Consider the following 12,026-nt stretch of genomic DNA (forward strand, 5'->3'; position numbering starts at 1 on the left):
CTCTGGAGGGAAATGTCCAACGGTTAAACAGGAACCACAGCTTGCAATACCTTGCGCCCTAGGGCAGCATCAGCCAACGCCAGAGAGTGCAGCTGGTAGAACTTGGTAAAGGTATGTAAGGACGACCAGGAGGCCGCCTTACAAAGTTGTGATGTAGAGGCTCGATTGCGCCTAGCCCAGGAGGCCCCCACCGCCCTGGTGGAGTGCGCAGTAACCCCCGCTAGGGGAAACCCTACCCCAGGACCGATAGGCCATGGTAATAGTCGACCGAATCCACCGAGCCACAGCGACCTTGGAGGCCGCCAGACCCTCACGAGGCCCCTCGGAAACCACCAAAAGGGAGTCTGAGCGGCAAAATGGGGCAGTAACCGACAGGTACACCTGCAAAGCACGGACAACATCCAGAGAATGGAGAGCGTGCTCCTTGGGGTTTGCCGGAGCGGGGCAAAAATGAAGGGACTGGGCGCAGTACCACCTTATCCTTGTGGAAGACCAAAAAGGGCTCCTTGGAGGAAAGGATGCCCAGCTCTGATACCCTCCAGAAAGAGGTGATGGCCACCAAAAGACCACCTTCCAGGTGAGAAGACTCAGGGAAATGTCCCTCAGGGGCTCAAAGGAGCTGTCTGCAGAGAAGACAGAACCAGGTTCAGATCCCGGGGGGGGGGGGAACAGAGGGACCGAATGTGCCACCCCCTGTAGGAAGGTCCTCACCGGACCGAGCAGAGCCAGAGACCGCTGAAAGAAAATGGCCAGAGCAGAGACCTCACCCTTCAGAGAGCTCAGGGACATTCCCATCACAAGACCCGACTAGAGAAAAGAGAGGATCACCGGAATGGAGAAACAAAGGGGAAAAACACCTAACTTCTCGCAAAAAGGCAAGAAAGGCCTTCCAGGTACGAAAGTATATCCAGGAGAAAGCTGGTTTCCTGGCTCTTATCATGGTCTTCACAACAGAGTCTGAGAAGCCCCTCTTCTTCAAGATGGAGGTCTCAACAGCCACGCCGTTAAACGAAGCGGCTGTAAAATCCTGGTGGAAGAGCTGTCCTTGAGACAGCAGGTCCTCCCTGAGAGGAAGAGGCCAAGGAATGTCTACCAGCATCCGAGTGCCTTCCAAAAACCAGGCGCGGCGAGGCCAATCGGGGGCGATGAGTATGGTCGGGATCCCTTCCTCCCGTGACCCTGCGAAGAACCTTGGAAGTGAGGCAGTGGTGGAAAGACATAGAGGAGCGCGAAGTATCGCCACGGAGACACCAGAGCGTCCACCCCGTACGCCTCCGGATCCCAAGCTCAGGCCAGGAACGTGGGAACCTTGTTGTTGAGCCTGGACACCATCAGGTCCACGTCTGGGCGGCCCCAACGGCGACAGACGTCCCCGAATACGTCCGGATGCAGAGACCACTCTCCTGAATCCACCCTGAGAAAGTCTGCCATTCAGTTTTCGACCCCTGGGATGTACACTGCAGACAATATTGGAACATGAGCTTCCGCCCACTGGAGGATCCTTTTCACCTCGTGCATCACCGTCCGGCTGCGGGTTCCACCCTGAAGATTGATGTATGCCACAGCTGTGGCATTATCCGATTGGACCCTTACCGGGAGGTCCAATGAGACAGAGAGGAAAATTGCTCTGAGCTCCAGTATGTTGATCGGAAGGCGGGCTTCCACCTCTGACCACACCCCCTGAACAGTCCGAGCCCGGAGAACACCACCCCAACCCAGGAGACTGGCATCGGTGGTGACGACTGTCCAGGAGATTGGGAGGAAGGATCTCCCTGAAGCTAGATTCTGAGGGGACAGGCACCAGGGGAGTTCCATGTGAACCCGAGGAGGTAGGCGGATCTGAGAGTCCAGACCCCTCGATGTCCTGTCCCAGAAGGACAGGATCGCCTGTTGCAGAAGCCGAGCATGAAACTGGGCAAAGGGAACAGCCTCGAAGGAGGCCACCATAAGCCCCAGAACCTGCATGCACTCCCTGATGGAGTTACACAGAGAATTCAGAAGGCGAGACACCGACTCCCGTATCTGTGAGAACTTGTAATCCGGAAGGAATACCCGGGCTGCAGTGGTGTCCAGAATAATCCCCAGGAAGGTCACACTCTGGGGAGGCTGGAGAGAGAGCTTCGGGAAGTTGATCAGCCAGCCGAACTGCTGCAGAGTCTGACGCTGTCTTCGGCCTGGGGACGAGAGGGAGCCTTTATCAGTATGTCGTCCAGGTAGGGCAACAGAGATAATGACGGCTGCCAATGGTGAAGCCTAGGAATCTGTGGTGAGATTCTGTGATAGGGACATGCAGATAGGCGTCCCGGATGTCCACTGACGCGAGGAACTCCCCTGGAAGAAGAGAAGCAATAACGGAGCAGAGGGATTCCATCTGGAACCTCTGCACCCGACAGGACTTGTTTAAGAGCTTCCGGTCTAGGACCGGACGTACAGATCCCTCCTTCTTTGGCACCACAAAGAGATTTGAGTAGAACCCTGTACCCTGTTCCTACAGAGGAACTGGGGCAACTACTCCCTGGATCAGAAGGGAAGAGACCACTTGTAAATGGGCCGAGGCTCGGGCTGGAATCCGAGAACGGAAGAAACGTTCCGGAGGTCTGGAAGCGAATTCTATCTTGTAAGCAGAAGTTACAATTTTCAGGGTCCAGGCGTCTCGAACGTGAGCTCTCCAGACCTGCTGAAAGGAGAGCAGACGGCCCCCCACCGCAGGCGGTGGGGGCGCCCCTTCAGGCGGAGAATTGCTTGGGAGCCGCGGGGCGGGCAGAACTCCTCTGGAATTTTGCCCACGGATGCCAGGAAGGCTGAGGCTTAAAGGAAGGCTTCTTGCGGGGGTCCTGAGAGCTGCCGGAGGAGGGGGCTGTCTCGAAAGGACTGGTTTCTAGAGCCAAAGGGGTGAGCTCTGAAGGCGCACTTGGATCTAGATTGAGGCAGGTGTGTGCTCTTGCCCCCCGTAGCGTCAGAGATAATCTCGTCCAGCATAGCACCGAAGAGCCTGGAGCCCGCAAAGGGGAGGTTAGTGAGGGAGCGCTTGGAGGAAGCGTCGGCGTCCCAGACCTTCAACCAGACCTCTCTGCGCTGCGTGACCGAGAGGGTCGAAATCCGCGCAAAGAGAGTGCTGAAGTCCAATGAGGCCTCACAGAGGAATGTTGTCACTTGGGACATCTGGAGGGCGAAGTTCAGGGTGTCCGCAGAGGTATTCTGCTGTGCAAGGTCCTGATGATGGCGCTGCAACCACACGGAAAGCGCCCTGGCTACCCAGGCCAAGGCGAACACAGGCCGCAGACCTGTGCCTGCCAGAGTGAAGATGGCTTTGGAAAGAGAGTCCAAAACGCCTATCAACTGAGTCCTGTAGGAAGGACCCGTCCAGGACTGGTATTGCCGAATTCTTAGCCAATCTGGCCACTGGCGGGTCTACTATAGGAGGAGAAGACCACTGCTGCACATTATCTGCCGGGAAAGGATACAGAGTATCCATGCACCTTGTGGCGCTCCTAAGCCTTAGAAAGGACCTTGGCGACTCGCCATGAATGGGGAATGTGACTGCCTCTGGTGCGTCACCCCTTCTGGAGTGGAAAAGGGGAATTCCTGGCTACTAGTAGAAGGAGATTCCCCCTGTATGTCAAAGGTGTCACAGACTGCCGTAACCAAGTCTGCCACCATGGTGGAGAGCTTAGGCGAGGGTTCCGTGTCCTCGTCCGAGCCGGACCTTTCCCCTTCAGACCTGTAGCCCCTGCGAGGGGGAGAGGCCGAACATGCCTCCAGGCGAGGGGGGGAAGCAGAGTCATCCGAGGAGGGATGCTGCTGCGTACACTGCCTTTTAACGGTCGAGCGTCATCTGTGGGGGGCACCGGGAGGTGGAGCGGTGCTAACCACAGGCACCGCAAGCGATGGATCCATGGCCGCCCTAGCTATGGCAGAGGCCCAGGAGGGCTCCGCGGACTCCGAAGGGGCGGAGGAGGGACTGAACTGGTTTGGTAGAGGGGAGGAGAAGGTGGATGATACTGTCCCAAGGCAGGGCAAAAGTCACAGGAGCCTGTAAACGATAGTGGCAAGCAGCAGACCTTACAGAATCCCAGTTGGACCTGAGGTGTCGCTTTAGATTTTTTGGGGGCCCCCAGACTTGGCATGACGGTTGCAATCCCGGAGTCAGGGTCTCCTATAGTTTTGCGGAACACTATCTGTCCTACCGTGACCTGTGAGGAGCTGGAGTAGCAGCCAAGTGTGGAGAAGCATTGAAGCAAAGCGGAAGCGCCCCAGTCGCATCACAGATCGCGCAAAAAAATCACGCACGGGAAACATGAAAAAAGGCAGACCCCGGCTCTGAAAATGGCGCCCGCCGCCAGGATGCAGGGGATAACGAGCCCTCCGAACAAAACGGGAAAAGGCGCAGCAGCAAGGCGCAGCGAATAGCCATTGCCTCAAGAAGGAATCCCTCCTCTCTCTCAGCCAGCAGGCCCCCTCAGACCCACAGGTAAGCCCTGAAGAACCGTGTCACAGTGTGAGCACAGGGGGAGGGGGATCTGCAGGAGAGCCGTTGTACTTATCTGAGTCCTGCAGTCTTCACCCTCTGTTCTGGACCAGCATGGGGTCACCTCTTCAGTCATCTGGCACAAGGAGTGCACTGGATAAAGGGCAAGACTAGATGACCCTGGATCTGGTAGGCCACCGGAGCTGCAGGTCGAGCCCGGTTCCACTTATCTTCTGGGGGGAAGCTAAACTAAAACTCAGGTCCTCCTGTTGGAGCATGGGGGTATAGCCAGTGGAGGAGGAGCTGTTTTTTCTTATTTGCATTGTGTCTCCTCCTAGTGGTGGCTTAAGCTATACCCATGGTCTGTGTCCCCCAATGGAATGGGCGAGAAAATACTGCACCATGCAGCGGCATTTTCTCCATCCAAAATTCCGGAACATTTGCCGGAATGCCGGCTCCGGCATTATTTTACATTGAAATGCATTAATGCCAGATCCGTCCCTAAGTGTTCCGGAAAAACATATCCAGTTTTGCAGTCTACGCATGCACAGACCTTTAAAAATGTGAAAAAATACCGGATCCGTTTTTCTGGATGACAACCGGAGAGACGGATCCGGTATTGCAATACATTTGTGAGACGGATCCGCATCCTGATCCATCTACAAATGGTATCCGTTTGCATGCAGATTGCCGACGGAACTGCCTGCCAGAATCCAGCGACGCTAGTGTGAAAGTACCCTAACCTAAGAGACAACTAAAAAGGAAATCATGAAAGGGCAGACTAGATGGACCATGTGGTCTTCTTCTGCCATGTTTCTATGTTTCTAGCTCTTGGTTCTACGAAATGCAGGGCCAACCACTGGTATCAATGTCATTCATAATTATGTAGTTGCTGTACATTGTTTCTAAGGTTGAGTTAGAAACAAGTGCAAAACGTCCAAGCAGTTAATGAGTGAACCCTTTCTGCACGGATTTCCAATAAAATATGATCTGATTGTTATCTACAGCACATTTATAGACAAGCACAATTTAACTAAATGAATGGCACACAAAGAGGCGTTCGCGTCTTTTATTCAGCACACTGAGTAAACAACCAGAATACAGTAAAAGTAAGTTAACCTCTGAGCGAATGACTTCTCCAAGAGCTAAGTGTCAAAAGGCGTTTCAGTTAACCCCTTCAGTACCAAGCCATTTTTCACCTTAAGGACCAGGCCAAATTTTGGAAATCTGACACGTGATAATAACTTTGGAACACTTTTACTTATCCAAGCCATTTTGAGATTGTTTTCTTGTGACACATTGTAATTCATGATTGTGGTAAATTTGATTCAATATAAATCGCCTATATCTATTTAAAAAAAACGATATTTTCAGAAAATTGTGAAAAATTCGCAATTATTTAAAATGTGAATTTCTCTGCTTTAAGACGGATAGTGACTTTATTACTTTACATTTCCCATATGTCTGCTTTATGTTGCCATCATTTTGTAGATGTTATTTTATTTTTTTAAGACGTTAGAAACAATTCTTAAAGTTTTTAAGAAAATTTCCAAAACCCACTTTTTAAAGGACCAGTTCAGTTATGAAGTCACTTTGTGAGGCTTACATAGTAGAAAACACTAGAAACTACACCCCTCAAGTTATTCAAAACTGATTTTACAAACTTTGTTAACCCTTTAGGTGTTCCACAAGAATTAAAGGAAAATGGAGATGACATTTCTAAAGTTCACTTTTTGGGCAGATTTTCCATTTTAATCCATTATTTCCTATAACACAGCAAGGATTAACGGCCAAACAAAACTCAATATTTATTACCCTGATTTTGCAGTTTACAGAAACACCCCATAGGTGATTGTAAACTGCTGTATTGGCGCCCAGCAGGGCGCAGATGGAAAGGAGAGCCAGATGGTTTTTGGAGGGCAGATTAGATACCATGTCCGATTTGAAATCTAAAATATAATGTATGGACGAGCACTCCTCATCCGGTTTTATGCAGAAATTTGTATATATATATATATAATTACTATATATAGATATAATGTACAAATAAAATGGTATATACAGTAAATTGGAGTTCCCACACAAACAAAATCAATATGGACTTGATCACATTGGTGCAAAAAAAGTGCACGTGCAGTGAAAAGAATATTCAAAATTGTAAAGTAAATCGATAATGGTAGATAAAAAGAAATAATAATATGTAAAAATGTAAAAATAGTAAAAATAAAAATAGTAAAAATAAAGATATAATAAAAATAAGTGTCCAATCTAGTTGACAAGTTGATCCTGGTGCTGGTGAATTAATTGTTGTTGATATTCTTAATAGAAAATCAAAAAGTAGATGAAAAATATGTGTAAGAAAAGAATATATCGTTGTGGTATAAATAGTTCAGTGTCTTTTCCTATAGTTTATATTCTCCTTTCCTCTGTGAGATGATTCTGTTCTTCTATAATGGTTAATGCTGCTAATAGTCATAGACAGCTAGCATTTATATTGCACAGTGTCCCAATGGGTTGACAGTGGTTAACAGTGGATAATAGAGCTGCTAATAGAGGTAAGTATTTGTCACCACCAGACATCTGAGAAGCACTGAAAGATGCCTTTTAGAACCTCCTCCTTGAGCTTCCTTTGTTTTGCTTTCATTTTCTCATCTTGTTAGCCTCTCTCAGCTGTCATGTAGTTGCACTGATTGCATCCCTTTAAATCCCTTCCCAGACTGCTTCACTTTGCGGTTTATATTCCTTCCTGGAGTGTGTGCATGCTGATCCTACTTCTGAGTCTTCTACAGATAAGTTTTGTTATGTCATTCATTTGTGTTTTTCTGTTTGCTGGATCCCAGGTGACCCTGACTCCCTCCGTATCAAGTGTAGGGAGATGGTGGCCGTGTCCCCTCACTATTATAGGGTGTTCAGGTGTTATACAGTCGAGGTACGAGGATATGCGATCATCTACCATTGGGATTTTCGCATAGGCTGAGCAGTCAGGGAGAGAGCCAGGTCTGATGCAGGGCTCTCCCTTTTGTTCCTTGGTTTTGGATCCAGTGAGTCGGATATTCATTTTGTGTCTTCTAGTTTCCTGTACACCTTCCGTGACATTATAAACCGCCAAAACCGTCTCAAGCATGGATCCGGTTTCACTTTTGACTGAACGCATGCAGGGTCTTTTATTGGAGGTAGCTGATCTCCGTAAGACTCTTTCTCAGTTTCAGGTGACCGGTTCAGCTTGCGTTCATGGAGTTTGTTCTAAGCCTAAGATCTCGCTCCCGGATACGTTCTCCGGGGGTAGTGAGAATTTTGTTCGTTTTAGAGAGGCTTGCAAACTCCATTTTCGCCTACTTCCCCATTCCTCTGGTGATGAGGAACGGAGGGTGGGGATCATCATCTTGCTGCTCAGGGATAACGCTCAGTCTTGGGCCTTTTCGCTGCCGGTGGGGGCACAGCTCCTCCGTTCAGTGGATGAATTCTTTTTAGCCCTGGGTCAGATATAAGATGATCCGGATCGTATTACTCTGGCTGAGTCTAGACTACGTCTTTTATGTCAGGGTAAACAATCCGCAGAGATATACTGCTCGGAATTTTGGAGATGGGCAGCTGATACTGGTTGGAATGATGCTGCACTCCGAAGGTTGGAATGATGCTGCACTGCCATGGTCTTTCAGAGGGATTGAAAGATGCATTTGCCTTTCATGAGAGACCTACCTCCTTGGACTCTGCCATGTCTCGGGCCGTTCGTATTGACAGGCGTCTTTGAGAGAGAGGAGAGATCACTACTTCCTGTCATACTCAGTCCACCAGACACTTTTTGGACTCTTGAAGATCCAGTGGGTCTGATGCTCTACAATACACTGCAGTACATTATATAGTGTACTGCAGTGTATTTTCATTTACGCTTTGCCTGATCAGACTAAGATATACCATGGCAAGCTGGATGCCTGTGAAGGTGTCTGGTTGCCATGGTAACTATCAGGATGCTCTCACAGCAGCGCAGCGGCCCGATGGAGGAGGGAGGGAGCTGCCTCCCTCTGTTAACACCTTCCTTACAGTGGTCCCTATGTTACAGCTATGCAACTAATTGGCCATCCTTACAATAATGAAGGGGAGGGCGGCAGTGTGGAAGTGATGGGGAAGCAATGCCACCCGCCATCCAGAACCGGGGTGGGGGAAGTGGGGGCCATAAGCACTGTTGGGGAAGGGAGGGTATTCAAACATTTTAAAGGTTCTGATCCCCACAGTCATGAACTGTGGGGATCAGAACCTTTCAGCCGGCATTAGGATTGTCTGATTGGCTAGTCTGTACAGACTAGCCAATCAGAGCGATCGCCGGCCCGGGACTGCCTTCATTGCTCCCGGGCCGGTTAGCCGAGATCCCTGGTTGTATGTAACAGCCGCGGTCTCAGCGTAGGTCTGCAGACATGGTGACAGATTGCTGCCATGACGAACCTGTACGTCATGGTGGCTTAAGGGGATATGCCATAATTTATGTAAAAGAAGAAAATCAGACATCATGTAGTACATGACACCTTTCAGACCTGTACCTCACATGAATCCAGAGATCTGCCCATTCATTGCTCCAGTTGCTCTACTGGACTTAGTTCAAGTTGACAGTTTAGAGGGCATATCCTTTCCACTGCAGGTGGTGGCAGTTGAAGCATAGAACTGAGCATGTGCGTCCATCTCAGTGAGCAGGACAAGAAATGAGGAAAAGAGAAAACAGCAGGTAGCGCTATGCAGATAGATTTCATTGAATAACTAAATTTTTAATGATCTGCAATTACACAAGTATTCAGATCCAGGTGCTGGTTTTAAAACTGTAGAATATTATTTGTGGGACAATCCCTTTAAGGAGATGGTTTTGGCAGTTTGGCTTCCCATGTACTTTGCTCAAAAGGCAAATTTTATATATTTCATAGTTATATCATAAGACTATGAATCCAACAGATGGTGCTGTTCATGAGTAGTGTAGATCACGAATATTGTAATCGCGAATTTTTATTGCAAAATTTTTCCATGCGAATGGTTTTTTAGCTGAAAAATAAGGCAGATTCTACTCATTTGCATGTCTTTCCCATATGCCCATGTTTATGCAAATGAGTTTACAGGACAAAACTGTATAGAAAGGTTATTGAATATTATGTTAGGACAATCAGAAAACTTTTAGTCACCTTAATGATTATGATCTAGGTGCGCAGGTCCACCCAAGCCATCCAACAGATATGAAGCAAGTATGAGGCTTACTGGCTCTCAGTCAGATGAGAGCTGGTTTTGAATGGCTCATAGTGCACAAGACTGCCATTATAAGGTGTGCTGACTGTATCTGTCTCATGGATAGATTGTTGGCTTGCACATACCCGGGTTTTGGCATATAGCCTTTGTGTGGTTGTCTATTGTATGTCATAGGTAATGGTAGTCCAAGATGCATCCAGATGTTCTGCCCATGCTGTTTACAAACCATTTTGGTGGTGTTTCCATCATTGTTTAACCTTTTTCTGTAAACCAGACACCTTCTCTTCTTCAGAGCAGGGAGTGCCTGGTTTAATGCTCGGGTTCTCCCATTGACTTCCATTATACTCGGGTGCTCAGTAGAACTGCCAATCATCAGCAGATAGGCAGAGAGAGCAGGAATTCATGAATAAACATGACTCTTCTCAGGTAGATTTGACTCTTTTCAAGGCCTGGGCTGTAATGATTATGGTCCTGGTTCTCTGCAACCACTTACTTTTAGCTGATGTGTGACACACTGTTGAAATCAGTATTTCTGTCACTACTTTATACTGCCCTCAGTACGGTCAGCATAAAGTTGATGACAGGTTCCCTTTAAGGACCCACGCCGCACATGTACGGCGCTGGTGGACATGACTTAAGGACAAGCACCGTACATGTACAGTGGGCTGATCGGGCAGGTGCAGGAGGTGCCCCCTGGTCTCACAGGCAGGAAGCTGTAAGTGTATTACACTGTGTAATACACTTACAGCCAATGCATTACAATACAGAAGTATAGTAATGCATTGTAAAGGGGATCAGACCCCCAAAAGTTGAAGTTCCAAAGTGGGACAAAAAATAAAGTGAAAAAGAAGTTAAAAAAAGTTTTACAAAAGAATTTAAAGTTTCAAGTAAAAAAAGTGTCCTTTTCCCAAAATAAAGTAGAAAAAAATGGTAAAAAATAGGGAAAAAAAGAAAAGTATATTAGGTATCGCCGCTTCCATATCGACCGGCACTATAAAAACATCACATGACCTAACCCCTCAGTTGAACATCGTCTAAAAAAATAAAAGAAAAACTGTTCTAAAAAAACTTTTTATTGTCACCTTACATCACTATAAGTACAACACCAAGCGATCAAAAAGATGTATGCCCCCCCAAAATAGTACCAATCTAACTTTCACCTCATCCCGTAAAAAATGAGCCCCTAACTAAGACAATCGCCCAAAAAATAAAAAAAACTATGGCTCTCAGACTAAGGAGACACTAAAACATGATTTTTTTTGTTTCAAAAATGATATTATTGTGTAAAATTTAAATAAATAAAAAGATATACATATTAGGTATTTCCCCATCCGTAACGACCTGCTCTATAAAAAAAATCACATGACATAACCCCTCAGGTGAACACCGTAAAAAAATAAAATGAAAACAGTGTCAAAAAAGCAATTTTTTGTCACCTTACATCACAAAAAGTGGAATAACAAGCGATCAAAAAGTCATATGCACCCTAAAATAGTACCAATCAAGTCATATTTGGTATTGTCGCGTCCGTAACAACCTGCTCTATAAAAAGAACACATGATCTAACCTGTCAGATGAACATTGTAAATAACAAAAAATGAAAACTGTGCCAAAACAGCTATTTTTTATTACCTTGCCTCACAAAAAGTGTAATATAGAGCAACCAAAAATCATATGTATTCTAAAATAGTACCAACAAAACTGCCATCTTATCCCGTAGTTTCCTAAATGGGGTCACTTTTTGGGAGTTTTTACTAAAGGGTTGCATCATGGGGTCTTCAAATGTGACATGGCAATTTAAAATTATCCCAGTGAAATTTGCCCTCCAAAAACCATATGGCGTTCCTTTCCTTCTGCGCCCTACCGTGTGCCCGTACAGAAGTTTACAACCACATATGGGGTGTTTCTGTAAACTACAGAATCTGGGTAATAAATATTGAGTTTTGTTTGGCAGTTAACCCTTGCTTTGTTACTGGAAAAAATTGATTAAAATGGAAAATCTGCTGGGAAAGTGAAATTCTGAAATTTCATTTACATTTTCCCTTCATTTTTGTGGTACGCCTAAATGGTTAACAAAGTTTGCAACATCAGTTTTGAATACCTTGAGGAGTGTATTTTCCAAAATGGGGCCAATTATGGGTGGTTTATATTATGTAAGCCTCAGGGCTTGTTCACACGACCGTTGCCCCTCCATGCCCATGTAAGCCTCAGAAAGTGACTTAAGACCTAAACTGGTCCTTAAAAAGTGGGTTTTGGAAATTTTCTTAATAATTTCAAGATTTACTTCTAAACTTATAAGCCTTCTAATGTCCCTAGAAAAGAATGTCATTTACAA

Source organism: Bufo gargarizans, chromosome 2, assembly GCF_014858855.1.
Source record: "Bufo gargarizans isolate SCDJY-AF-19 chromosome 2, ASM1485885v1, whole genome shotgun sequence".
NCBI classification, from domain to species: domain Eukaryota; kingdom Metazoa; phylum Chordata; class Amphibia; order Anura; family Bufonidae; genus Bufo; species Bufo gargarizans.